Source organism: Oryctolagus cuniculus, chromosome 4 (assembly GCF_051225735.1).
Source record: "Oryctolagus cuniculus isolate XC-2025 breed Fujian yellow rabbit chromosome 4, ASM5122573v1, whole genome shotgun sequence".
In the NCBI taxonomy this organism is placed as follows: domain Eukaryota; kingdom Metazoa; phylum Chordata; class Mammalia; order Lagomorpha; family Leporidae; genus Oryctolagus; species Oryctolagus cuniculus.
The window spans coordinates 154,155,247-154,182,879 of record NC_142870.1 but is presented as its reverse complement, the minus strand read 5'-3'; the positions used below and the strand labels follow the sequence as shown (position 1 = coordinate 154,182,879).

General features: G+C 41.2%; 1 long non-coding RNA gene across 2 annotated transcripts in view; it reads right to left on the bottom strand.

Annotated features, from left to right (window-relative positions):
• LOC103350357 (uncharacterized) overlaps window positions 1–26,093 on the bottom strand; it is a 38,876-nt gene extending 12,783 nt beyond the window's left edge. Inside the window, exons 1-2 of one of the 2 annotated variants that reach the window (XR_518354.5) lie at window positions 25,909–26,093; window positions 1,930–2,007 (exon numbers count right to left, since the gene is read on the bottom strand). This is a non-coding gene — a long non-coding RNA (uncharacterized LOC103350357). Of the gene's footprint in view, window positions 1–1,929; window positions 2,008–25,655; window positions 25,850–25,908 lie in introns of those variants that run through there. The other variant, XR_016232139.1, reaches the window with a different exon arrangement.
• Between the last annotated feature and the right edge of the window lie 1,540 nt (window positions 26,094–27,633).

Below are 27,633 nucleotides of genomic sequence, written 5' to 3'. Positions count from 1 at the left end.
AACGGATCTGGGTGCAATAGTTTTGGCATCTATCATGTGGAAAGTTTGCTTTACTATTTTACAGTCAGAATTATGTAAACTGAATCAACTGAGATGTCTATTATATTGTTTCTGCTGTTAAATATTCATCTTCTTCAATTAGGGCATGAATAAGATTAAGTTTTTGATGAAAATTGATTCTGCTGTGGACTTCATCTTCAACATCATCTTGTCCCTTCTTGACATGAGTTGTTCATTCATAAACTGCTGATTTCTTTGGGGCACAGTACAATAAAGCTTTTGGAAAACATCAGTGATATCACAACTCAACCCTCACCACTAGCGTTTGTTTTCTTTAAATATTTATTTTACTTACTGAAAGACCGAGTGACAGAGACAAGGAAGGAGAGGGGAGAAAGAGAGATCTTCTGTCTGCTGGTTCACTACTCAAATGGCCACAAGGGCAGGGGCTGGGTCAAGCTGAAGCACTTGGGCCATGTTCAGCTGCTTTTCCAGGCACATTAGCAGGGAGCTGGATTGGAAGCAGAGCAGCCAGATTTCACACGGGTGCCCATTATGGGATGCAGTCATCACAGGCAGCAATTATCTTGCTGCACCAAAATGCTTGCACCATACCATCAATTTCTGATGTTTGTTCTTGCTTCAACATTTGTAGCAATACGTTGCTCTGACGGGCTCTTTTCAAACAGATGCCTTACCTTCCTTAGCGCCTCAAACTAGACCTCTTTGGACATGTCATAGTAAGTTAGTATGAGTTCATTTTAATGCCTAATACTTGAAATCTTCAATAGTTTTTTCATAATATGTATTTTCCATAAATGTTTTGAAGACTCCTCCTACAAAATCACTGTAGGTGTTTAACAGCATTGCGCGAATCATCTCTTTACTAGTGCTGTTCTGAACTAAGTTTAGTTTGTACTTTAGTTGATAAAACAGATATAAAATATTTATACCTAGGGATATGTGACTTCCATCTTTAATTTAACAACAAATTCACCCAGGCACTTAGGAGTAAATACTAATGCTAACCAAGAAACCTAATCATTTAAATTTCATTTTAATTGTTAGGAATGGAAAGTAATTGTTACTATAAATGTTTGGTTAATCTATCAGAAATATTTCAAATATTTGGATGAGTATTTTATGCGATATATTAAAATATTAATGATACTTAATGGTTTCTTGAGTAGACACTACATTACTTTATTCATGTCCTGTCTTAATGGCTACAATTCGTGTATCATATAATTGTTACTTTTGTTTGTTAAATTTAGTTTAGCAATAAAAATTCATTATTATTAATACAACTTCTATGTTTCATCTACTATCTTTGAGTTTCAGTATCAGAGTGATAAAGATCCTCAGCAGCATTATAACAATTTTAACTACTAATTTCATTATTAGTTTCATTTGTGTTTTTAAGGTACACTAGTAAAATTGACTCTCAATAATGCTATACATTTTTAACCTAAAATTTGCCATACAAACTTCATATTCTGCAGAATATTGGTGAATATGGAAACGTTTTGGTTATAAGTTGGCTTATTCTTTGTCATAATAGGATTTAGGATTTGTGGCAATAAAGATTAGTAGAATATGTAATGTTAAAATTTGGAGACCTTTCTGAATCAACATGCCTGCCTTAGCACTATTTTAGCCTGGGTACATGTTACCTGAGAAGGAGGCCACTGAATGAATTGGAGATTCACAGATCCAGTTCCCCCAGCTCCATTACAAGAAATGGAAGCCCCTGCCCCTCCATAACTTGGAGCTTCAAAGGATCCTTGCCGTCGAAGCACTCAGCCTGCATACCTCATCATCTCCTCCAGAGAAGCCTGGAGTTATCTAGAGTTGGTCTCAACATACTACCTTTGCCCCCAGAGGTACTTTGCAGCCCCTCCTACCTGACCAGTGTCCCAGCAAACTGACCTGTGTGTGCCGCGTCAACTGATCCCCTTGTCCTCCGGTTTCCAGCTCATTTGACCAACAGTAGGCACCACTGGGATACTGGAGGGAAGAAGAGGAGATTGAAGCCCCTTGACTTGTGACTCAGAAATGGGTTGCATCCCTTTCTGCAAAACCACCCTTCCTCTCATGTACATGTCTTCCATCATAGGGGCTCTGTCTGGCCTCCATCAACCACTTCCTCCACTTATCCCCTAAGAACCAAGGCTGGCAGTATCTCCCCAGTATCACCAGTCCTCAGTTTCCTTTAACATTGTCTGTATATCAGGAAAGGACTTCTTTCTGTCTGTCTGTCTGTCTGTCTGTCTTTTTTAAGGGTTCCTTTCAGTGTGCTTTTCCTTCTTTGCTGAGACCCTGATTAAATATTGCTGCTTCTGCCACTCAAACATTGAGGTTTCAGTCTGGGGCCCAATGCTGGGGAGGCAAGTAGGTCCAAAACATTCGCTACCACAGTCCATTACCGAATACTGCCTCCCACCCTGGGCATTGCAGGACAAATTATTTACTCTCCATGTTATTATTTTAGAAATACTGAAGTGCTGAGGCCATGGCTGAGTGCACACTGTGATTGGGAACAGATCGCCACAAGCCTCCTGAGTTCATTTGTGAGCCCATATTTTATCCTTGCAAATTTGTCTTCTGTCGTTTGTCCCAAAGATGCATCGCATTCACCAATGCCCATTTTCTCTGCTTTTATATTTCATTACCTGCCAACCCCTCGAGACAGTAAAGACCCGCTTATCACGAAGATACTGGGATCCAAAACAGAAAGAGATTGGGAGCAGCGAATTAATATTCACTGCCCATACTCAGTTCCATTTCCCATAATAATTTAACATTACCCTAATCCTTTCCACATGGGCCAGAAGAGAAAGATTTTTAAAACTTGAGTGAGAGTTACTCAGGGTAAATATTGACAGCTTGAAACACAGGTTCAAAATTTAACCAATTGAAATCCGAAGCTGGAAACTGTCTTTGTTGCAAAGCTACATAGAAGTAATTTTTAATAATATGTTATTGTCATTGTTGGCTGTTGGAAACTCAAACGGTTGAATAAAATATCTAGGAAGGCATGACCTCTGATTACAAAGAAGTTTTGTTCTAAAATGTCAAAAATTGAATGAGAAGGGGAAAAGAAGTAAAAAAAATATATATTTTTATTGCTCACTGTCTTGCTTCCTCTTATCCTCCATATTATTGAACTGTGAACAAATAATGGTCACATACACACACAAGTCCAACAATGTCTACCATTCTTCAGTATCTGTTGCGATTTGCCTCTATCTAAAGCAACATCTCCAAACACGAGGAAAGCCGGTAACATCCTGCTCAGGAATGTGACTGATCTGTGTGACTCATAAATCTCACCAGAGTTCATTTGAGAAAGTTTCCTGAAGCAAGAATTGTCAATAGTCAGAATGATTTCTCTTTCTCTTTGGCTAAATGGTATCTAAATGGTAATCAGGAAAAAAGGCAAGGGGCTTGCCTAGTGGTGCAGCAGGTTAAGCCACTGCCTGCAGTGCCGGTATCCCATTTGGGCACCGGTTCGAGTCCCAGCTGCTTTTTCAATGCCTGCATTCCATATCAGAGTACCAGTCAGAGTCCTAGATACTCTGCTTCCAATCCGTTTGCCAGTGAAAGTCCCTGGGAAAGCAGTGGATGATGGCCCAGGTACTTCGGTCCCTGCCACCCATGTGGGAGACCAAGAGGGAGCTCCTTGCTCCTGGCTTCGATTTGGCCCAGTCATGGCTATTGAAGTCATTTGGAGAGAACCAGAAGATGAAAGATCTCTCTGTGTCTCTCTCTATCACTCTGCCTTTTTTAAAAAAAAAAAATGGCTGTATCATTTTTTTCTTCCAATATTTATAAATTCTTTTCTAAACTTCTCAATTCAGAACTAAATTTCACCTACAAATTTAACAATGAGGGAACCCTGCAAAATAGATCTTACAATCATATAGAGTTAAATGCCTAGAGATTGTAGTTTCACATGAGGATGTGAGTTTTAGTTTTACTGAGCAACGTAGGCACCAGAAAAAAAGAGAAAAGGCATGAGATGCCACCTTGCATAGGATCTGGACACTGCACATTTAGCTATAAACTAAGATGCTGAATTACATACCAGTTCAAGAAAAAGAAACGTGACTAATAACATTTGGCAAAGGAACGCTCTGGCACCTGAGAAGGGTATAAGGAAACAGCTATGACTTTTCCCTACTTCCTGAAATAAGCCAGGAATAAGGAATGCTGTGTCCCAAGAACCATCAATGTGACAGAACAGGCACTGGATTTTGACATGAACTATGAAGGACCATCCCCAAGGCCTCATTCTCTTCAGCCCCAGAATTTGGGGGAAGGGCAGGAAGGGCAGTGAGGGGGTGGACCAGATGATCATTAAGATCGCTTACTGTGGCAGAATCAGATGTATTCTAAATCTATCATAAGTTCCATTTCACACACATACGAACACACAAAAGAGATAAAAATGCCAGTTGTTATCTTTTTCCTCAAGCTTTGGTTTTGTTTCAGACCTTATTTTGGAAGGGGAAAGAAATCACAGATGAATCACTGCAAATTATGATCCCAGTCATGGATCTTATCAAACTCGGTGACTCATCCATTTTCAGCAGTTTTGCTAGCCTTGTGAAAAATGCAATTTCTTTCTCTGCCTCCTCCAAAGGCCAAAGGAACATGATTGCATCTTTTCTCCAACCTATATAAAAAGGCTATGACCATTCTTTATTTTTTTGTACACTGTAATGCTCAAATTCATGGAAAGAAAATCATCCAGGTCCATGCTGAAGTCAGTCTTTTTAAAAAACTAATGTTCCTGTTTTGATTTTCTGGCTTGTGGAGGATTTACTATTTAATATAATATTAATATTTATTCTATTTTGTTATTACTATCATTTCTTTAAAGTCCAGTTTCGTTTTGGTTCATAAAATGTCAATTTTATACAATGGTAAGAGCACAGGGTTTTGATTCAAGAACATATATATTGTGGCCAGCACTGTGGCATAGTGGGTGAAGCCACCGACTGCAGTGCTGGCAGCCCATATGGGCACCGGTTTGAGTCCCAATTGCTCTACTTTAGATCCAGCTCTCTGTGGATAGCTGTGACCTATGAGAGCAGCAGAGGATGCCCCAAGTGTTTAAGCCCCTGCACCTGTGTGGGAGACCCGGAAGAAGCTCCTGGCTCCTGGCTTCGGATCGGCGCAGCTCCAGCTGTTGCAGCCAATTGGGGAGTGAACCAGCGAATGGAAGACCTCTCTCTATCTCTGTCTCTGCCACTGACTCTCTGTGACTTTGCCTTTCCAATAAATGAATAATAATAATAAAAGAACATATATATTTATGTCCATCTCTGCTACTTATAGCTCCGTGACCTTAGGGTTGTCATTTACTTCATTGACTGAAAATTTAACTCTGGTCAAACAAAGAAACTGCTAAAACATCAAATTCACTTCTCAAGGGTACTGCAAAAATCAACTAAAATAATTTTATGCAAAATTATTTTAAAATAAATGATGAAAATATTTTTTCCCTATTTGTTTTTGTTCTAAATGATTTTGTACTCCTCAAAGTAGGGGAATGCTATGCATGTTTCAGGTTGGGGTTTGTTATTACTTTGAGAACTTTTGTATACATTTGAATTTCTGCTTGTCCAGTCCTCCATATGTTAATTCTTTTTCTAAGAGAGATTTTATTTATTTATCTGAGAATTAGAGTTATAGACAGTGAGAGGGAGAGACAGAGAGAAAGGTCTTCCATCTGCTGGCTCACTCTCCAAATGGCTGCAACAGTCAGAGCTGTGCCAATCCGAAGCCAGGAGCTTCTTCTGGGTCTCCTGCTGGGATACAGGGCCCCAAACATTTGGGCCATCTTCTACTGCTTTCCTAGGCCATAGCAGAGAGCTGGCTCAGAGGAGAAGCAGCCGGGACTAGAACCGGCGCCCATATGGGATGCCGGCGGCACAGGCAGAGGATTAACCTACTTCGTTACAGCGGTGGCCCTGCAATGTGAATTCTTAAAAACGTAACAGGCATCTAGCTAATCTAGAACCAGAATTAAAGTCTAAAGAGGAGAGCAGGTTCAGGTAGCATGCTGAAAGCTACAGTGGACTTAGCACAACTAAATGTCCATAGCAAGTGGTCTGTTCACACATACAGTACAAAAACATCTTCATGTGACTGAAATCTCACCCAGTCAGAAGTTCTGCAGCTATGGTGGCAATAGCTTAAGGACAGGGCTAATTTCCTTTCATTCTTCTACATGTTATTTAATGTCTACAAATTTCATGTATTTTGTGTGTACAGATTTAAAAACATAGTGACACATTTTCAATCAAAATCTTTATCCCCATTCTGCCCAAAACTTAAACCTTTCCCCCAAGTAGCTATTTTTAACATTTCCCGGGGCCTCCACAATGCAGGGTGTTTTGGGTTGTTGAGTTCACTGCCAGGAAACCCACTGACAGTTGTGATCACCATAGATAGCACTGGAAGAGACTGAGGGTTTGCAAACCCGGTGGAAGACGCTCTGAATTACCAGTTCGAAGTGCAAAAGCATGGTGAGAAGGCTTCTTTCAAATTTCTCAAAGAAAATCATTATAGTAACCTGAACATTTAATAAAGTTCCTTGAATTTAAGCCATCTGGGGAATTATTGGTTTTGAATTACTGGCAATAGTGAAGAGGGTTAAATAGAGTTTCAGAATGAAAATTAGTTTTATTTTGTCAGGAAGTGAGTGAGCAAAGAGGTGCAAAGGCAAGAAAGAGAAAGAGAAGATCACTGGGCTGATACCAGAAAGTGCAACCTAAATTCAGAGATGACAGAGCAGGTGAAGATTTGCAGTGTGGAGACCAAAATGTCACCTACAGCTGAGGATCGGGGTTGGGGGGTGGGGGGAGCCACCATGAAAACTTGAAGCAAATCCACAATCACCCACTTTGCTACCTGAGGTGTGAAGGAGATCTGATCTCTTCTCTCCCACTCCTTAGAAATAACCAGAAGAGGTAAAACCTCCAAAAGCATGGTTCCTTCTTTCCTGCACGGAAAACTTTGCTACAGTTCAGTTTTGCTGAAAATTAGTCCTCAGGACTGACTTGCCTGCAATATTGAATTTTGATCCTCACAAACCACATCACACACATAGCTTTCTCGCCTTAGTTTTCATCAAGCCGAAGTCCAGCCAGGGCTCCGATCCTCCCTCCAGCTCAGTGGAGGAAGTCCTGGGGCAGGGAGGGGGGGGGGCTTCACAGTTTTCATTCTTTGCAGTTCAGATACTCTGTCCCATACTTAGATTGCGCATGTTCATTCATATGACTGAAATGATGCATGATGGAGTGCTAGAATCAAAATCCTGAACTCAAAGCATTATGCCATTAATGGACTGGCATTAAAAAAAAAAAAATTGGTTATCCTTAACCTTTCCTAATGTCCCCTAACCCACCCCTAGGAAGAACTAAACCCAAACACCAGCGAGTAAAAGCAAATCTTTCTGAGTTAAAAAAGGCACTTAAAGACAGGAGTCACCAACACAATAAGCTTGAATACATGCAAGGATTTTGGAAATGAATCTGTTTAGAACTTCAGTCCCACACTTACTTGCTCTGTGAGCTTTCCTGATTCTTAACCCCTCTGGGTCTCAGTCTCCTCTTCTATAAATAAAACCATTCAGATCCACTAGATATGTTAAAAATTTGAAATCTGTGCATAGTTTTTTCATATGATTTTTGTGAAAAGTCCTTATATATATTGATTTATATACATTTTATATATTATATATTATTATATATTATATATATATTGATATATATATTGATTTCAAATATTTTGCATCAAAATAAGTTTATCTTTTCATTCCATCTTCCCATAAACTTTCTGAAGTAGCAGTACTCTTGTAGTGTCCTGTTCTAGGCAGTGGTAATAGCTCTGTGGACAGTGAAAGTGTTAGTGTGCTGGGAGAAGACAGACAATAAATGATAGGTAATTTATGTGAAGTGCTGGAGGTTGTAAACGCTCTAGGAGAAAGAAGAAGTCAAGGGTTTTGGAGTTTGGTGACCTTGTAGGGTGGAAGTAGGGAGAGAGTGCCGAGCTGCTAAAGGCCATGATCAGGTCAGGGCTCAGGGAGAAGGGGAGATCTGAGAAGACACTCAGAGAGCCATTTAGTCAGACAAGTGGTATTGGGCAGGCGAAAGAATTACAGGGACAGCTAAGCAAAGTCTCCAAGATCAATGACCATAGCATGGTGGGAGAAAGCAACTAATGGAGAAACTGGAAATGCAAGAGGAACAAGAAGAGCCGGATGACATAGGGCAGTAAAGCCACTGCGAGATCTTGGACTTCTCGGCAGGAAATGGACATGCTTCAAGTGGTTTTGAAGCAAGGTAGTGACACCATCAGATTCCTAATTTTGAAAGGACCTAAATCTGTATATACAAAATATATGAAACTTATATAACTAAAATCAAATTAAAAAAATAAATAATTTTGAAAGGAGCCCCAGCCTGCTGTATTGAGATTTCTCAATGGCGTGAATGCAGGATAATGATAGGACAACCCATTAGGAGGAAGAATGTGTGTGAGGAACAAAGCAGGTAATAATAGTTGAATGGTGAGAAGCTGTGAAGGTATGAACCTGGTTTGAAGGGAAAGGCTGGCAGTTTTCCTGATGAATTGAATATTATCTAGAGAGAGAGACAGGAATCAATGCAGACTTCCAGAGTTTGGGGCTGGGTAACTGGGGGTAGGGGGAGAGTGAATATCCACCAGCAGGCAATCTAGCTTAGTCACAACTTTCCGACGTCTATTAAACATCCAAGTAAAAATGTCCAGTGGATGCGTGTAACTATGAGTCTAGAGCTCAAAGAAGAGGTATAAATCGGATGTCTCAACACAAGAGTCATCAGCGTTTAGAAATTTCTGAGCAGTGAGTCTGGCTGACTTCAACAGGCAAGTAACTGAAGCTAGAAAGGGAAGAGGACCAACGACTAAGATAACAGATAAGCGAAGGAAGAGAAAAACCACATGTGGAAACAAAGTTAGGAGAGATGTTCAGAAAGAAGGAGATCAGTGATTGCAGATGCTACCAATAGGTTGTGTAAGGTGAGCACTGAGAATCGACTTGGCAACTTCAAGGTCATGACTACTAGCGAGAGCAGTTGGATACAGTAATGATGGTGGTAAAGGAAGCCTACAGCTCTGAGAAAGAGTTAATAGAAGAAGAAAACTTTGAGAAAGTGAGAATAGATGCTTTTTTGTGGATAAGTGGAGAAAGGGAATGAAATGGTAACTGCTATTGAAGTGAGGTCAAATTTTACTGTGATTCAGTGTTGTTACGTGTGTCAAGGCTCTGGGAGAAAGCTTGTCACTTGGCAGCTATTATTATCTGTATTTCCTATAAACATATTCTTATGCTTAGTAATATGTACCTTTAAAAATATTTATGCATTGGTTCTTCTCAATACATAAGCACCAGCAGATATATGTGATGAGGTTGGTCTATGCATGCAAGGGATAAGGAAGCTGAATTAGGAAATTCTCCCCTTGATTTGGGAATGTCCTTGTGTCTATATTCTTTTGTTTGTTTGTTTTAGATTTATTTATTCATTTGAAAGTCAGAGTTACATGGTTGGGTGGGTGGGTGAAGGAGAGATCTACCATCTGCTGATTCACTCCCCAAATGGCCATGACAGCCAGGGCTGGGTCACACTGAAGCCAGAAGCCCAGAACGTCTTCGGGGTTTCCCATGTGGGTGCAGGGGCCAAATGACTTGGGCCATCCTCTGCTGCTTTCCCAAGCACAAGAGCAGGAACCTGGATTGGAAGTGGATCAACCAGATCTTGAAGTGTTGCCCATATGGAATGCTGGGGGCACAGGCAGCAGCTTTACCTGCTACACCACAGGACCAGCTCCTAGTGTATCTACATTCTTGATAACCACATTTCAAGGAAAAAATGCCAAGGAGAGTTCCCCTCTAACCATTTCAGAGCTGTCAGACCTGAACCAAGAGTCTCACGGTCTCCCTGAAATATCTTGTTCTCTTCTTGATGCAACAAAACTTTTTTTCACAGAAACAACATCATAGTGATGCTTACATCCCTGAGACTTCTCCACTCTTCAAATCTATTTAATGCACAGTGTAGTTGAAATACTATGGGAAGGAGAAGAGGTAAAAGACTAGAGAAAGGGCCAGACCAGGAGGAAAAAGAGCATGACTGAGTGACAGTAGGTGACTCACTTGCATGCAAATTCCATTGCAATTAGTGACATTTATGTAGCATTTGGTGGTTGTTTGTTTTGTCTCCCCAGTGTACAACCTCACTTTCTGGGAGTAACACCTTGATCTTTCCTTAGGAGCTGTCAGTCTGTTATTGTCTCCAGGCTTGCTGTATGGTAAATCTGGCTATTGTGCCCTCCCCTTGGTGAGGGATAGGCTGACAGCCCAAGCTACACAGATCAGCTCTTCCTCTCAAAAGAAGTGACACCAAGTGGGAAAAGAATTACAAATGTCCCCTTACTGTGAGAATTCCTTTAAGAGACTGTCTGTTGGGGCCTTCTTCCAAAATGTATGGTTCTTCTTCAGTCAGCATGTTCTGCTATACCTGTAGCAGGTGTTCACACAGTATCAGCTCCATTTGGTGAGGTTATGTTCCTGCAGTTACATACTTCAGGTATAATCTCTAGATTGCCTTCATCCTATTCATCCCAAATCTCCAGTCTTTAGCCAGGCCTTATGTGAGGATACTGTAAAAAGCTCATGGAAAATATATACTGTGGAAAAATATGCATGGATTTCTAAAGTGTTTTGCACCGGAATAAATTTATCTTTTAATTCCATTTTGCCACAAAGTTTTTGAAGTACCCTCGTATCTGGATTATCATATATCTTAAAAATACATTCCCTTCTTTTCCTTTTTTATGTATGGAGTTTAGTTAGGCATAGCTAGTTGCTATGCATTTGCAAGCAAAGAATGCCAGGGACTGGGGGGACTCATCTAGAAGCATGAATAGACTGTGGATTCAAAGTGACTTCTTTCAACACAACTTTTACAAGATCGGGATCTGACTTCATGTATGCTTGGGTCTTTCCACTACTTTTATTTGCTGATAAGATCTGTTGCTATCAAATAACAATTGGAGAATAAAACCCCTCCGTTCTCCTGTTCTATCCTGGAAGTTACCATAATTGTGAAATAAACAAAACTGAAGCACCCAATATAAACAGAAAGAGGCTTCAAGTCTATTGTATATTCTAAGCTGCCATTTGGGGGAAAAATGAGATCTTTCATCTATTAAAAATTCTTTCAATATATAACATGAGAATTAGTTAGCTAGATGCCATTATCAAGAGTCTTTTGCTCTTGACTATCAAACCTTCATGTGAGAGCCTTTTCCTTTGAATTCTCTGCCTCGGTTTTATGGGATGCTCAATGTAAACAGATGCCTCATATAAATCTCATTTTTATAGGTAGCTAATATACTAATATCCTACAGGGATGATTTAAGTTCCCAGGTGTCCAGGTTTTAACTAGGCTACAAAGAAAATTTAGCCAAGGACAACAGGACAAACCACGTAAGCTAGAAATGTCATGGTTCTTTCAGCAAACTTCAAAATAATGTCACACAAAGAACAGTCTGGCTAGGCAAGAGACTTCATTAACTGATGATGTAAAACAAATGTATAGACTTTGTTGGAGCCATTTAGAACTGTGAAATCCTTGTATATATTATTTATATACATAGTTGCACATGGAAACTTGGCGTAGCAAAATGTCTCATAATGAGATTGCATCAAAACAGCAACTCTTATTACCAGACCTACCATGCTGAGATTTTGTAACAGAATCTAAACTATTGGAGAGTGTTTAATACAAAAATAAATCAACAATACTTATAACACACCACACACACACACACACACACACACTCATACACACATGCTGGTGTATACATATTGTGAAGTTCCTAGGGAGATTAAATATAAACCTTTGCAGGAGAAGCTACAAGATAAGCTGCCTACCCAGAAATTAGATGAATCATATCTTTGACTCTTCTCTAAATACAAAGGTGGCCTTCGTTAGTTATTCACAAATAAGTTTGGCGGGGCAGGGGGATGTTGGAGGGGCGATGTTGTGGTACAGAGGGTTAAACCTCTGCTTGCAATTCCAGCATCCCATGTCAGAGTGCTGGTTCGAGTCCTGGCTAGTCAGCTTCCATTCCAGCTTTCTGCTAATGTACCTGGGAAAGCAGCAAATTATAGCCCAAGCATGTGGGAGACCCAGACGCAGTTCTAAGCTCCTGGCTTCATACTGGCCCAGAGTTGGTTGTAGGGGGTCATTTGGGGAAGGAACCAGTGGATGGAAGATTGTCTCTCCCTCTCTCCCTCTCTCTCTCTCTCCCTTCAAATAAATAAACAAATAAGTCTTTTAAAAATAAAAGAACTCCTGCCTGAGTTTCCAAAATGCCAGCTTGCCTTATGGATTTTGGACTTACCAGCCCCACTATTGTGTGAGCCAATTCTGTAAAATAATTCTTTGTCTCTACCCTTTCTCTCCATGGATAGATACACACACATACAAATTATATATCTTATATATATATATATCATATGGATTTGTGCATATATATGCACATATATATGTAAACTTATATATACATATGTACATACACATTAGGACAGGTGAGTACTTAAATGAATATTTGGAAAAATGCAAATACATCACCTCATGTATGCCCCAGTTGGTTAACAGCCCCATTTTGTTCACATACATATACATGGTTCGTAAGTACAGGCTTAGGTTGTTCTATTACTACAATGCCCAAACCCCCACATGCTGTTAAAATGATTTCTGAAAAGTTGCACATTTTGCCAAAATAAGTATCACCCCTCTTTTTTTTTAAGTAACATCCCTCATCTCTTCTTTTAAAGCACATTTTCTGTAAATTATATTTCTAGCATTATATTCTACTCAAAGTGAAACTATAAGAAAGGGGAATCCCAGGCAGGTTTTCTCATACCATACATTCAAGGATCCCCAGAACTTTGGTAGAATTCCTGAACTCTCTTTGGAGTTCAGCGACAGACAGGCAGGAACTCAGGAAACCCTGGTGCAGAGAAGTCTAATTCGGAAACTGAGAACTCTAAGTCAAAGTTCAAACTAAAGAGCACAGAGACCTTAAATCAAGTCCATTCATTCATTCCACACTGACTAAGCAGTCACTGCGTAGAGGAATCTGTGCTTGGCGGTATGCGTGGGAGAGGTGGCACACAAGCTATGATCTCAAAGGATGCCAAGGATGTACTTGATCCCAAATGTGAGGTAGATGAAGCTGTGTGGTGTTCCTAGAATATACCCTGTAGAACAAGACAAATATAAAAGTCAATGTAATACAAGACAGAAACTCTAATGTCTCATTGGTGTGAAAGGGAGGCCATGGGGCCGGCACCACGGCTCAATAGGCTAATCCTCCACCTGCGGCGCCGGCACCCCGGGTTCTAGTCCCGGTCGGGGCGCCAGATTCTGTCCCGGTTGCCCCTCTTCCAGGCCAGCTCTCTGCTGTGGCCTGGGAGGGCAGTGGAGGATGGCCCAGGTCCTTGGGCCCTGCACCTGCATGGGAGACCAGGAGAAGCACCTGGCTCCTGGCTTCAAAGCAGCCATTGGGGAGTGAATCAATGGACAAAGGAAGACCTTTCTCTCTGTCTCTCTCTCTCTCACTGTCCACTCTGCCTGTCAAAAAAAAAAAAAAAAAAAAGGGAAAAAAAAAAGAAAGGGAGGCAGTGGATGAAAACATCTATAAAGGGACACTAAGGCAGTGCTCTGGGACCCCAAAGGGCAGGATGCTTGCAAATAGAAGCTGGCAGCCAGGGGTCATGGCCAGGGAATGGTCTTCAGAGTCACTAATCCCCAAAGGGATGTGTGGTGGTGCCCATCTCCCTTCATACTGCCTTGTGTAATTCAAAATCAAACAGTACTCAACTTTGTTTTCTAATTAAAGAAATCCAGCTATGTTCTATGTTCCCAAGTTCTATTAGTGATTTTTTTTCTGCAATAATACATTCTTTCCAAAATAAATTTTGGGGACTGGTTCTGTTCTACTGGGTTATTAAATTCATTCGTCATGGGGCCGGCGCTGTGGCACAGCAGGTTAAAACCCTAGCCTGAAGTGCCAGCATCCCATATGGGTGCCAGTTCGAGACCTGGCTGTTCCACTTCCAATCCAGCTCTCTGCTATGGCCTGGGAAAGCAGTAGAAGATGGCCCAAGTCCTTGGGCCCCTGCACCCACATGGGAGACCCAGAGGAAGCTCCTGGCTCCTGGTTTCGGATCGGTGCAGCTCTGGCCGCTGCGGCCAATTGGGGAGTGAACCATCAGATGGAAGACCTCTCTCTCTCTCTCTCTCTCTCTCTCCCTCTGCTTCTCCTCTCTGTGTAACTCTGACTTTCAAATAAATAAATAAATATTTAAATTCATTCATCAGTCTCTCTATAAAAGAACCCTTCAAGTTTTATCATCACAAGCCACACCCATTCATTTACATATCATCCTGGCTGCTTTCCTACAAAAGTAGAGTTGAGTTTTTGTTACAGAGACTGATGGCCTACAAAGCTCAAAAGAATTACTACCTGGATATGAATGAGAAAAGTTCTCTAATTCTTGATCTATAAGGTAGTTCAGCACAGGCAGAAGCACAGAAAGGATATACAAGTTACATTTCTTTACTTGAGAAAATAGGCCAGCATCCTCATAAAAAGCCTCACAATACCAGGTAGTTAACCTCTGTGGATGAAATCTACCTCTTGGTAATACATCACTTAAGCCTAGGCAGTAAATTGGTCAAAGATCATGACATTAATGTGTATGCAAAGCAAAGTGCATTCACTGGACCACCGGTGCCACGTGACTCTCCTATTCCCACTGCACTCCCCGGGAGACAATCATAATCACACTTGATCTTAGCCAAAAGGCCGAGAAGCGATAACAATCATAATCAAACTAAGGATCGGAAGGTTGCTTGATGCTCCCAGATTCAAGGTGGGGTGGGTACTGAAGTGAATTGTAGAGGTGGCAGTTGGAGAAAACCTAACGCAGCCATCTTAGACAGGGTTAGCCTTGTCAATGGAGCTGGAATTCCAGAGATCCTTGCACCCCCATACTGAGCTCCTTTGGAAATCTGAGTCTGTTCATGGAGGCCACACTGTATTTTTCAAGTCTAGTTTCCAATCTACTAAGGCTCTATAGATGAAGAGTTACATTAGTCTATCAGGTTTCTTCAAGTGCACCTGGTCTTCAAGTTCAACTCAGAGGAGTAAATGGCACCTTTTTTTTTTTTTTTTTTTTTTCCCTCTTCATTGACACAAGTTGAGAGTCGATTCAGTCCTTCCCATTGCCACATATCTTCCCGTGTCAACAATTACTTCCCGGGGAACTAATTTGATGTCACAATTCTGTGTTCACCTATTCATGAGAGTGGACAAAGAGCTCATTCACAGACCCCAAAATCTTACCATATCCTGATTTATATAGGCAAGTGCATCAGTAAACACATCAAGATCTTTCGGGGGAAGCAGCAGTTGCTAAACAAACTTGAATGTGTATTTCCTTACCGTCTCTAAGTGGAAACACATAGCTGACTTTTTCTGTTCTAGATGTGGTGCTCCCACATTGGTGGGTAGCTCTTGGTCCCGCTCTCTGCATCTGTTCTACTTTGTAAGACTTACTTTGCCAGGGCTGTGCCAAGTTTTTAGTCATTTCATGTAGTCAATAATGGTATGTCTCTGAATGACCAATTATCAATTTCTAATTTTTTATGATGCTGATAAGGAGCGTGGACATTCCTCAAAGAAGTGTTTGCAGGGATGGGGCTTTGGCACACCACCCAACATCATAGTGCTTGTTTGAGTCCTGGATACACGGCTTCCAACCCAGCTTCCTGATAGTGAATCCTGGAGAATGGCGATTAAAGCTTTAAGTGCCAGAGTTCCTGCCCCCCATGTAGGAGAACTGGGTAGAGTTCTGGGTTCATGGCTTCAGCCTGGATAGCCTTGACTGTTGTGGGCATGTGGGAAGTGAACCAAGAGGTAGAAGATTCTCTTTCTTCTTCTTTCTCTCCTCTCTCCCATTCAAGTACATGAAAATACATATTTTTAAAAAAACTAACCTGAAATTTAAAAACCTGAAATGTTTGCAATCCAAAAGCTAACCTTTTTAAGCCTTTTTAAAGATGGAGGGAAGATAAAGAGAAATAACACTTTTAATGCCACTTTGCTTGGTATTTTCCACATAAAGTATTTATTTTAAACCTCAAAGCATTTACCTCTTTCATAGATGAAAGTTGGGGCTCAGGTAAATGAAACAACTTATCCAAGTTCTTATAACCAGTAAATGGTGAATCCAGGAATACAAACCAAATTGCCATATTCCAAGGTCTGATCTCATTCCATCATACCATGTTATCTTTTTCCAACATCAGTTAGTCGGTAGAATTGGTAGCTCTTAAAGCTGCTGATGGAATACCATGAAAAATCCTGTAGTTTAGAGCTTATTCTTGGTCTTAGATTTCATACACTCACCATCACACCCGCAGCTCTGTCAATTATATGCTTTCTGGAATAAGGTAGAAATCAACAGGATAAATAAATTGATATTTCTATCACACTCTCACAACACTGACTTACTTCTTAGTGGTTTCCAAGGAACACTAACTTCCATCAATAGTCATTCAGATAACTCAGCAGATTCTTACCTCGTTCCTACCATGGGCCATTCATTTTGCCAGAATTTATAAAAGATCCCCACCACAGACCAACCTAATGACTGTACACATTGGCTACACGGTGAACTAAGATCCCTACATAGGCTTGAGAAAATTAGGGTTTTGTAGATGCCAAAGCAGAAACATTTTTTTAATCACTGAGTTTTTCTTTTAGTGTGTAAAAATAGCAGAGAGGTTCCAGGTTATGATGAAAAATCTGTTAACCACACAATGAATTTGCCATCTACTCAGGGCAGCTGATGACCAAGCCACCTAACCAAGAAATCCTGTTTGGTAGTGAGTGTTCCTGTTTACCAAATCACAAACAGTCAACCATTTCCAGTCAAAAGAGTCTATCAGACCCTGGCAGTGACATCAGCATTTGATGATATCTCCACTGCCCTCCGACACGCCTCATGGCTGTGGCAGCTAATCTACCTGCACCACCCGAGGATAGGAAACAAGTGAAACATGAAACACGGGGCACTGGCCAAAAAGAATTTAGAAGACTATTTGCTCTCTATACCTCAGTGTGTTCTTTAAATTGGGAATGGCATCCCTGTCCCACAGAGGCATTGGAACAAAAATGAAATACAGTTGAAATAATGCTCACTGATTTAGCAAAAAAGTTACCACTTACCAGAAGCAAAGTATTGTGCTGGGTACTGGGGATATACGAATAAAACAAAACAGGTGATTCTCATGCTCTTCTGGGTTGTTATGTGTAGTGGGGCAGACAGACATAAGAGGAACAGTCACAGAATGAGCTGAATAATTAACATCTGCCTAATGTTATAAAAATGTTGTGAATTACAGCTTGCTGTATAGGTGTGTATAACAAATGCTCCCTGTGGGAGACTGGACAATGGCCCACATCCATGACCTAACTCCCAGAGCCAAGGAAATGGGGGGAGGGTGGCCTGGATTCTCCAGGTGAGCCCAATCTATTCACAAAGTCCTGAGAAGTGGCAGAGGAAGGCAGAGAGAGGTTTGACAGCTCAAGAGGAGGGCAGAGGAATATTACATAAGAAGGCCAACCTGCCATTGCTGGGTTGGAAGATGACAGACGGAACCACAAGCCAAAAAATGTAGGTGGCTTCTAGGAGCTGAAAAGAGCAGAAAAAAGCTCCCCTGGAATCTCCAGAGGGAAAGAGACAGCTGACATCTGGGTTTTATACCAGTGAGGCTGGCATTAGACTTCTGACCTAAAGAACTGATGTCTCCCTGTTGTTTTAAATAAGATTTTTACAGCAGCCACAAAACATTCATACAGTCCCAAACATAATGGCATGGGGAGAGAAGGGACTCATGAAAATCCTCATTGAGGAATTTCAGACTTAACAGATAAGTTGGAGTTAGGTAGAGTGCCTTGCCCACAAACTGTCATCCCACCCTCCACATACGACACCCCAACCCTGGTAAAGATGCCCACTGCTTCCTCACTGGTGGCTGCTCCTTGTTTTCTTGAAATAGCAGGTGCAGAAGGTCATCTTCCTGCTAGGCTCTGTGAGACTCCGGAGCTCTGATGGGGGCCTCCTGACACCACACATCCACAGAACATGCCTTCTTTCTTCCACTAAGTGGTTTCTGAACGGCTACTATGTCCAGGCCCTATTCTAGGGGCCAGAACAAAGGAGAGACTTAGTGTTCCTGTTAGTGGAGTATAGCTAAAGTTCAACTTTTAAAAAAATATTCATTTATTTATTTAAAGGCCGATACACCAACAGGGAGAGCTTCCATCTGTTAGTTCATGCCCCAGATACCCCCAACAGCCAGAGCTGAGGCAGGCTGAAGCTGCGAGGTGGAAACTCTATTCAGGTCACCCACTTGGGTGGCAGGAACCCAAGTTCTGCCTCCTAGGGAATGCGTTAGCAGGAAGCTGAAATTAGAAGCCGAACCAGAACTCAAATCCTGGTACTCTGATATGGAATGAGGACATCCCAAGCAGTCTTAACCAAAGGCACCTTAACCACTGTGCCAAACCGCATGTCCTAGAGTTTATCTTTATGCAGACGATTAACTCTATTCAGTATTTTTTTTTTTTTTTGAGAAACCATGCATGGAAAAATTGGTGCCAACTTAGAAAGGGCTGTGGTCTTAAAAAGTGCCAAGAAAGAAAAACTCCATCCAAAAGAGATCCCATGAAAAGGTTGCAAGTGTTGGCAATCTAGTTAACGTGGCCAGAAGACTTGTGTGGCATTGCTACTTCCTGTTCTTTGCCGGAAGGATTTGAGCAACGTTAGCTACAGCAAGGGAGACGTCACAGCTCAAGCTCCAAGAATTGCCTATACTAGACAGAGAGTTGGCCTCTGATTTTACAACTGCTGTAGATTCCTCCTAAAATCCTAATAGCAAAGCCCGAGAAAAGATTCTGCTATAAAACTCAAAGTGAGAAACTCACAGATATTATTGAAATATAATAAAAACAAATGGCACCACAAGAAGTGCTTGGCATAAACACTATTAAAGTACTATGAAAACATCTATGGTAATTTTAAAATTCAATTATTTTGTAGCCCTACATATGGATTTCTGTGTTCCCCTGAAATTGTTCTTAATATTTGGGATTTCAGGGTTCATACATTTTTTTAAGATTGATTTATCTATTTGAAAGTCAGAGTAACACAGAGAGAAGGAGAGGCAGAGAGAGAGAGAGAGAGAAATCTTCCATCCGCTGGTCCATTCTCCAATTGACCACAACAGCCGGAGCTCCGCCAATCTGAAGCCAGGAGCCAGGAGCCAGAAGCTACCTCCGGGTCTCCCACACGAGTGTAGGGGCCCAAAGACTTGGGCCATCCTCTACTGCTTTCCCAGGCCATTACAGAGAGCTGGATTAGAAGTAGAGCAGTCGGGACTCGAACCAGTGCCCATATGGGATGCCAGCACTGCAAGTGGTGGCTTTACCCGCTATGCCACAGCGCTGGCCCCTATTGACTGTTTTAATATCATCAGCATAACATCAATCTAGCATAGGTATGTGCCCCATTCAATGGATCTTCCAAATAGGATCCTGGTGGGGCAGGTCCTCGTCAGACTTTTTAAAGCATGTTGCAATCAAGCATTATGAAGAATTCTGAAGTAGCTTCAACTGCCTATTGGTTTGAGAAGGTGACCTGCCAGTCCCTGGATATTTGGGTGGGAGACATTAATCAAGCATTCCTTTGTCAGTGTTCGTTAAATGTAGTTAAATGATCCTATCTGTCCGGGCTGTTTAGACCTGTCAGAAGTAATCTACCCCTTCTTGAGGATTGCCAAACAGGTTTTCATCCCCAATGACTCAGTCATTTATTCCCGTTTAAATACAAACCTTCCCTCTGTAAGTCCTGGCTCACTCTTAAACACTCCACGTGTGCTTAACATGCCACACTGTATAAAGTGGCTGGGATTGTTAGGGATTCTTCACATTTCTCTGAACACTATAAATGTGGCCAAATTTTCCTCCAGGGAGTTGGGGAGAGGAGAGAGTAAATTGAGGGCAAACCACAGAGACAGCAAGTGGGGATTCTCAAGCTGGACTCCGGAGGATGAGCTCAAATGACTGTGTGCTTGTTGACCCAGAACGGAAAACAAGAAAACATGCACTATCCAAGCAATGCACAAATAACAGGTCAAAAATCATTCTTATGCAATCTCTGAACTGTACCGCATGGTGAAAATCTACAACAGAGAAGCTAACATGAAATTCCCTTTCACTAGGACAAGTATTTTTAATATTGGAACAAAGAGCTCAGAGCTACTTGCTTCATCACCATGGGCCACTGTTTGGAAGCGGGGCTGGCACTGTGGCGCAGTGGGGTTAAAGCCCCAGCCTACAGTGACGGCATCCCATATGGGCAGTGGTTCAAGTTCCAGCTGCTCCACTTCCCATCCAGCTCTCTGTTATGGCCTGGGAAAGCAGTGGAAGATGGCCAAGTCCTTGGGACCCTGCACCCATGTGGGAGACCTGGAAGAAGCTCCTGGCTCCTGGCTTCGGATCAGCTCAGCTCTGGCCATTGCAGTCATTTGGAGAGTGAACCAGCGGAATGGAAGACTGCTCTCTGCAACTCTTTCAAATAAATAAAATAATTCTTAAAAAATAAAAATAATAAAAATAATTTTAAAAAGTTTTTAATAGCTTTAACTAGGATCCAGGTTGCTTGCACAGTGGGCCTGCAGCAAGAGACACATTTTGTTCAGCAGTAGGAATTGTCCACTCTCTAACTGGAATAGGGTTTGGGATTTAAGAGCTTTAGAGAGAAGTAAATACTCTCTCACCAAGTAATTTCTCTTAGAATCTCTGCCAATGTACTGCTTGACAATACACAGGGAGATGTGCCTGAAAAGATGTTCATGCCTGTTTTGTTTATAATTGGAAAAAAGAAGAAATATACACAAAAAGGATCTGCCCACATAGTCAACAAAAAGTGCTTTAGTTAATTCTGGTGCATCTATAGCCATCAGCAATTATTTGCAACATTTTTTTGAAGATTTATTTTTATTTATTTGAAAGGCAGAGTTACAGAGAGGAAGACAGATCTTCCAGTCGCTAGTTCACCCCTCAAATGCCCACAACAACTGGGGTTGGACCAGGCTGAAACTAGGAGCCAAGAGCTTAATCTGGGTCTTTCATGTGGGTGCAGGGGCCCAAATACCTGAGCCATCTTCCACTGCTTTCCCAAGCACATTCGCAGGGAGTTGGATCAGAAGTGGAGCAGCCAGCACTCAAACAGGTGCCCATAGATTTTTTTTTTTTTTTTTTGACAGGCAGAGTGGACAGTGAGAGAGAGAGACAGAGAGAAAGGTCTTCCTTTGCCATTGGTTCACCCTCCAATGGCTGCCATGGCCGGAGTGCTGCGGCCGGCGCACAGCGCTGATCCGATGGCAGGAGCCAGGTGCTTCTCCTGGTCTCCCATGGGGTGCAGGGCCCAAGCACCTGGGCCATCCTCCACTGCACTCCCTGGCCACAGCAGAGAGCTGGCGTGGAAGAGGGGCAACCGGGACAGAATCCGGCGCCCCAACCGGGACTAGAACCCGGTGTGCCGGCGCCGCTAGGCAGAGGATTAACCTAGTGAGCCGCGGCGCCGGCCAATTTTTAAAAGAAATTTGTTTTTCCTCATTCACACTTTTCTGTAGTTCTTCTAATTTTTTCTATAAAGATCACAGTTTGCATTGGTTATTAGGAGACAAAAAAATTCTAAAGATAACTATGAAAGTACTGATATTAATACAATATAAAATACTGAAGAAGGCTTTTCTTTTTAAAACAGTTACTGAAAAACCAAATGTTTACTATTAGCCAACCAATTCTTTTTTGTAAGATAGATTTATTTATTTGTTTATTTGAAAAGCAGAGTTACAGAGAGAGAGGGGGAGAGAGACACAGAGAGAGAGAACTCCTATCTACTGATTTACTCCCCAAATCGCTACAGCAGCCAGGGCTGGGCCAGACCAAAGCCAGGAGCCAGGAGCTTCATCTAGGTCTCCCACATGGGTGGCAGGGATGCAAGGACTTGGGCCATCTTCCACTGCTTTCCCAGGAGTATTAGCAGTGTGTTGGATCAAAGGTGGAGCAGCCAGGACTCGAACCACCACCCATATCCAGCATTGCAGGCAGCAGCTTAACCAGCTGTGCCACAACACCAGCCCTGCCAACAAATTATTAATCACTCAGTCAGCTATCCTTTATATTTGTCTGAACTGTATTTAATAACCACACCAATTAGTATTCTCTTTCATTTTTCTGTTCTCCATTGAGAAATTTATGTTACTCTCTGAAAAAAGCAATAAGAGTATGACTTAACTATATTGTTAAATAACTCCTTTACTTCAATGCAGTGGAAGAGGGCTTCTCACTTAGAGAAAAATTTGTATTTACATACCTGCAAAAGTGGACTGAGCTGAGAATCTACAGATAAACATGCTTTTCTTTTTACTGCAGTGGTTTTCATACCCTTCCTATTAGAAGCTTGTCCTTGAATTACTCATATTGCCTAGGCCAAGATTTCGAGTTCATAAGTTTAACTAAGTTCTGCTAAACAAGTGAATGAAGTACCTATATCAGTGGGTTTTTATTTTATTTTATTTGGCCTCAAAAAGCATTGTTTAAATTTGATGGTCAAAGAGGAACTCATCTGATTCAGATAGGGGTGGGAAGGACCAGATCTGAGGATGACCATACAATTTATCATACAAACTAAAATATTATTGGAAGTGAAATAAAGCACTATTAATAATTGCTTTGGGATAACAGATTTTACAAATCATTCCTTTTAGTTTTAGGAAGATCAAAAGTCTAAGTTGTCCAAAAGTAGTAAAGGAAATCATTGAGAATTGGCTATATAAAATGAAAAAATACTATAACTGAAGTCTAGAACCAAACAACAAATTGGACAAAAACTAAAACTGAAACACAGAGAGCTACTCTGGTCAATTTAGAAAGTGTTCAAAGAAAACAATGGGGAGAAAATGAACCTCTCCCAAAAAGGGGTAGCTGCGTAGGGGGAAAAACACAAATGAAAATATTCAACAAAAACACAAAAAAGATGCTCAATCTCACAATTAAAGAAGTGTAAATCAAAACAAAAAAACCTCTTTCACCTAATAGGTAGGCAAACATTAAAGTGAAGATACCTCGTGTTCATTAGCCCATAGGGAAGCAGTCATTCTTAACTCTGGTGATAAAGGTATTAATAAATTAAAACATTTTAGGTGACCATAAGCAATAGCTACCAAAATAAAAAAAATTGTCTTTCACCTGGATATTACAGAGCTACAAACTGACTTGAGACATATATATTTATATATATTTAACATATTACTGATATGTATGTTTACATATATTATAAAATTTTATAATTATATATGTTTATGTAATATGTATACTATATATATTATTGATATTTATAGGTATAAAACATGAACAATGGGTTGTCCGAGCAGAAGGAAACCTGGACACAACCTAAATGTTTATCAATTAGGGAAGGATTAAATATATCATGGAATAGAATATCCATATGGTTGACCGCAGCTAATAAAATGAAAACTGAGTGTTTTGTAGGATACAATACAAAGAGATCTTGGACATGTCAATAAGGCAAAAAGAAAAACAAAAGCAGTTCTGAACGTTATGTGTCTTATGTTTTGCATTCTGTGCACTGTTAGGAGGCTACCTGGATAATACCTGTGGGGTGATTAAACCCATCGCAAAGGGCATACAAGTGATTGTCATTGTTACAGGGATTCAGTGAAGGCGTGGGTGCAAGAGCAGACCTTTATTTTCTGTTTTGTGCCTTTCTGTCTCCTTTGAATTTTCTAAATATGTTCACGTGCTCCTATCATAAATTTTTAAGATGTCAACAGAGGTTATCTATGTGGTAGGATTATTGTAATAAATATTATAAAAGATGGAGAAAGCTATGTGTGGGGAAAATAAAATGGGATGCCCAAGTCAAGAGACATTCCCGACTTGCACAATCACACCACTTCCGTGAACTATGAAAAGTCTGAAACATAAACATCTTCCTTTGCAAAATAGTTAGCAGTTGAGCGATGCATTTGCCCAAATGTTTATTACAATATTGAAGTTACAAAGATGCCATCCTTGCCCTCTTGTGAGAGGATGAGAGAAGAAGTTGTGAGAGCAGATGGACGTCAACATATTCAAACAAGAATCCAGAGTACCCACCCAGCCCCCTCTTTGCTCTTGGCCCTCAGTTAATGGGAGACGCCAATGCTTCTATGGAGCCTCTCCCAGTATCATTCTTATAAGGCGTGAAATCCCCAGGCTTAGATACCTTTCTGAAGAGGGGACTGGGTAGAATGAAGTTACAACTAGGAAGGAGATGCCCTCTCCACCCGTGCGGGGAGGATCTTCCAGAAAGGCACAGAAGAGCAGCTCCGACCAGGGGCCAGACCCAAGTACACTCTGTTCTCAGTTAGACCAAGTACCAAATGTGAGAGTGAGAAGCATGAGTAAAGGGTCTTTCCCCATCACACCCGACAGGAAGCTCGGGAGGAGACATCAGAGGCACTGAAGGGAAAAACTAAACAGGTGTTTAATTCTCCTTCTACCCCAGTAGATTCATGACTTAATGGGTTTTTGCTATTGTTTGGCTTAATTTCTCCTGACCTTTTTATCAACAGTAAAATACCTGAATTTGTGGTATTTTTCTAAAATTTCATTCTCAATCCAATTTTTTCAATAAATAAAATTCCTCAGCAGTCCAACGAGGAGCTTTATTATTTCATGGTTATTAATGGCAACAGTCACTCAGCATTTACTATTACCCCAGTACCATGACGGGTGCTGTACATAAACCACCTTACACAATACCTGCTGTGTATTAACCCACTTTATAGATAAGGAAACTGAGGCCCAGAAGAACACAACAAGATCACCCAGCCAGCAAATGAGTGGCTAAATACTTTACAGATGCTACAAAACGTCTCCAAAGGTAAACCAAATAAAGATGAATTTGCCTTAAGAATGTGGCTTCTTCCGTCACTCATAAACGAGACTGGGCTCGACAAAACCAAGTGATGTGAAAGTGTGAGAACTGAACTCAGCCACAGGTTCATCCAGCCCTGGACCTTCCTGCACTGATGGGAAGCCATTAGTCACACATGGCTACTGAGCACTTGATACATGGCTATTACCCTTGTAGAACTGAGTTGTTAATTTCATTCAGTCTTAACTAACTTAAAATTAAATAGATACATGGCTGCTGTATTGGGCCACACAGTTCCAGGCAAAGTCATTCAAAATGGAATCAAAAGGAGGTGTAGAGGGAGAAGAAAGGATATAAAATCCCAGAGTGTGAGCTGGAATAAAAACCTTTACGGGACCATCTCCAGTCACCCACTCTTTTTACACAGATCAGTAAACGGAAGACCCAGAGAGATTAAGCAGTTTGTTAAGGTCACACAAGCTTGCAAAAGGCCACTTAGAAATCCTACCTTTTAATGAATTTTCAGCTATGTTGTTAAATGTTTAGCCATGGTGTTAAAGCAATTGCAGAGGATTGAAGTAAACAAAGGAAAACAACACCAAGGATTTCCCCTGTACTCTGATGTCTGTTTGAAGTAAGGAGTGAGGAAGTGTCCAGGCAGAAGGCTCTCAGCCCTGGTTACTGATCTGCTGTCTCAGGAAGAGATAACGTACTGTAATGTCCCCTCAAGTCAGAAAAGCCTAAGTAAATATAAAACTAACCTGCTGGTTAATTCCACGGCCTCCTGTGAGGTGCACTTCGCAACCGTGTTTCGATGTTCCAATTCTGGTATTAAAAAAAAAAAGATCTAACTCTATTAATATTCCCTAAAGCATGGCTTCTTCCCCACCGTCTCCCCACAAATGGGTAGAGACCCGTGCACCTCCCTCACGAGAAGCTCTTCTATTTAATTAGGTTAATAGGTTACAGATAGGTTAATTGGGTTAAGTCCTGGGCAGATCCAAAGTGCTTTCTAATTGCCGCTGCTATCCCAGTGCCTGAACGGAGCCGCGCGGGGTCACCAGGACCCACACATCTCCTTCCCTGTCACCAGGGGCCCATCCTAACACGGCACCGGTGCAGACCGCCACATGGGGCCACCTCACTGCCCACACTCCTTGACAAAGGCATTTTGGAAAGAGTACGTTCTGCCTTATAAATGATTTCTTCTAGGTTTCCAATGAAACAACTCATTTAAAAAAAATTTTTTTTTGACAAATGAAAGGGGGAAAATGCCTTTTCAAATCCAGGGCACTTGAAAGTTTCATTTTCCTGTTTTAATTTGCTTCGGCGTTTCAAGGGAATAATAATAGTTTTTTAATGCCAAAGGTGCTTTCATCACTCAAAGCCCTCTAATTTCCTCCCATATTGCAAGTAATGTGTTAATAGTTCCAAAATGAAATATTACCTAAAACACAACTTGGTAATTTTCCTCACAGTTCAAAGTTATTTGAAAAAGAAGCATCACCTTTTGCAAATATTTACTTTGCAACAAGGAGACACGGCAAATTATCTGCAAGAGCTCCTCTCCTCTTCCTTTTTGTACCGTCTTTGTCTTTGAATCTTCCATTGGGGAAAAAAAGAAATAAATGAGGAAAGGAAGAGAAAAATCCCCTCTTCCTTTTATGTTCAAACACCAGGTTCCACCTAAGGACCTGAATGCTACCTTTAAAATGAAATAATCCTCACAAGAACATACATATACATATATATATGGAAAAAATGCTTGGTGTTCACGGTCTTTTTATAGAATATACACACCAAAGAAAGGATGTGCATAGAGGCCATAGAGAATTTAAAAGATTTATTTATGATGTATTACTGTAATTTTTAATTTAGACATGCAAATTTTTTAATTTGCACCGACTGCTTTGCCTTAATGGTTTTGATTAATACTTGGAGGTAGTGTTTGTGAAAGAGATTTATACTGTGATTCATCTGCAAAATAATCAAATCATTACCAGCTAATGACAAAGCTGTGAAAAATGATATAGATATTGTGTAACTTCCAGCTATGGCTGAGCACGTGGAGGTACCCAATCCTTCCAGCAAATGTGGACTTGTGTTAATAACTGCTGGGAAGTTCGCTCTAGGTCCACTCTAATTTGGCAACAAAAAACATTGATCTTAATAAAGCTGTCTGATAAAAGGAGCAGTGATTAACATCCTGAACCCTCCATTCTGCAACTCATGCCAAGGTCCCTTTTTTTTTTTTTTCCAGGAATGAAATTCCACTGCACTTCCTGCTTATCGCTCCATCTCACCTCAGCCCCCTCCCTGTCCAGAGAAGGATGCCCGCAGCCTAAGGAGGGGGTAGGGGGCGGGGAGCGCCCCAGGGAGGCCAATGTCACTGGTGGTTGTAGGTGCTATTGCCCAGAGCGGGGAACTACAGTCTGAGCCCCTTCCAGAACCAACTCGCATTCATTCCAGAACCCAGAAGCACCTCT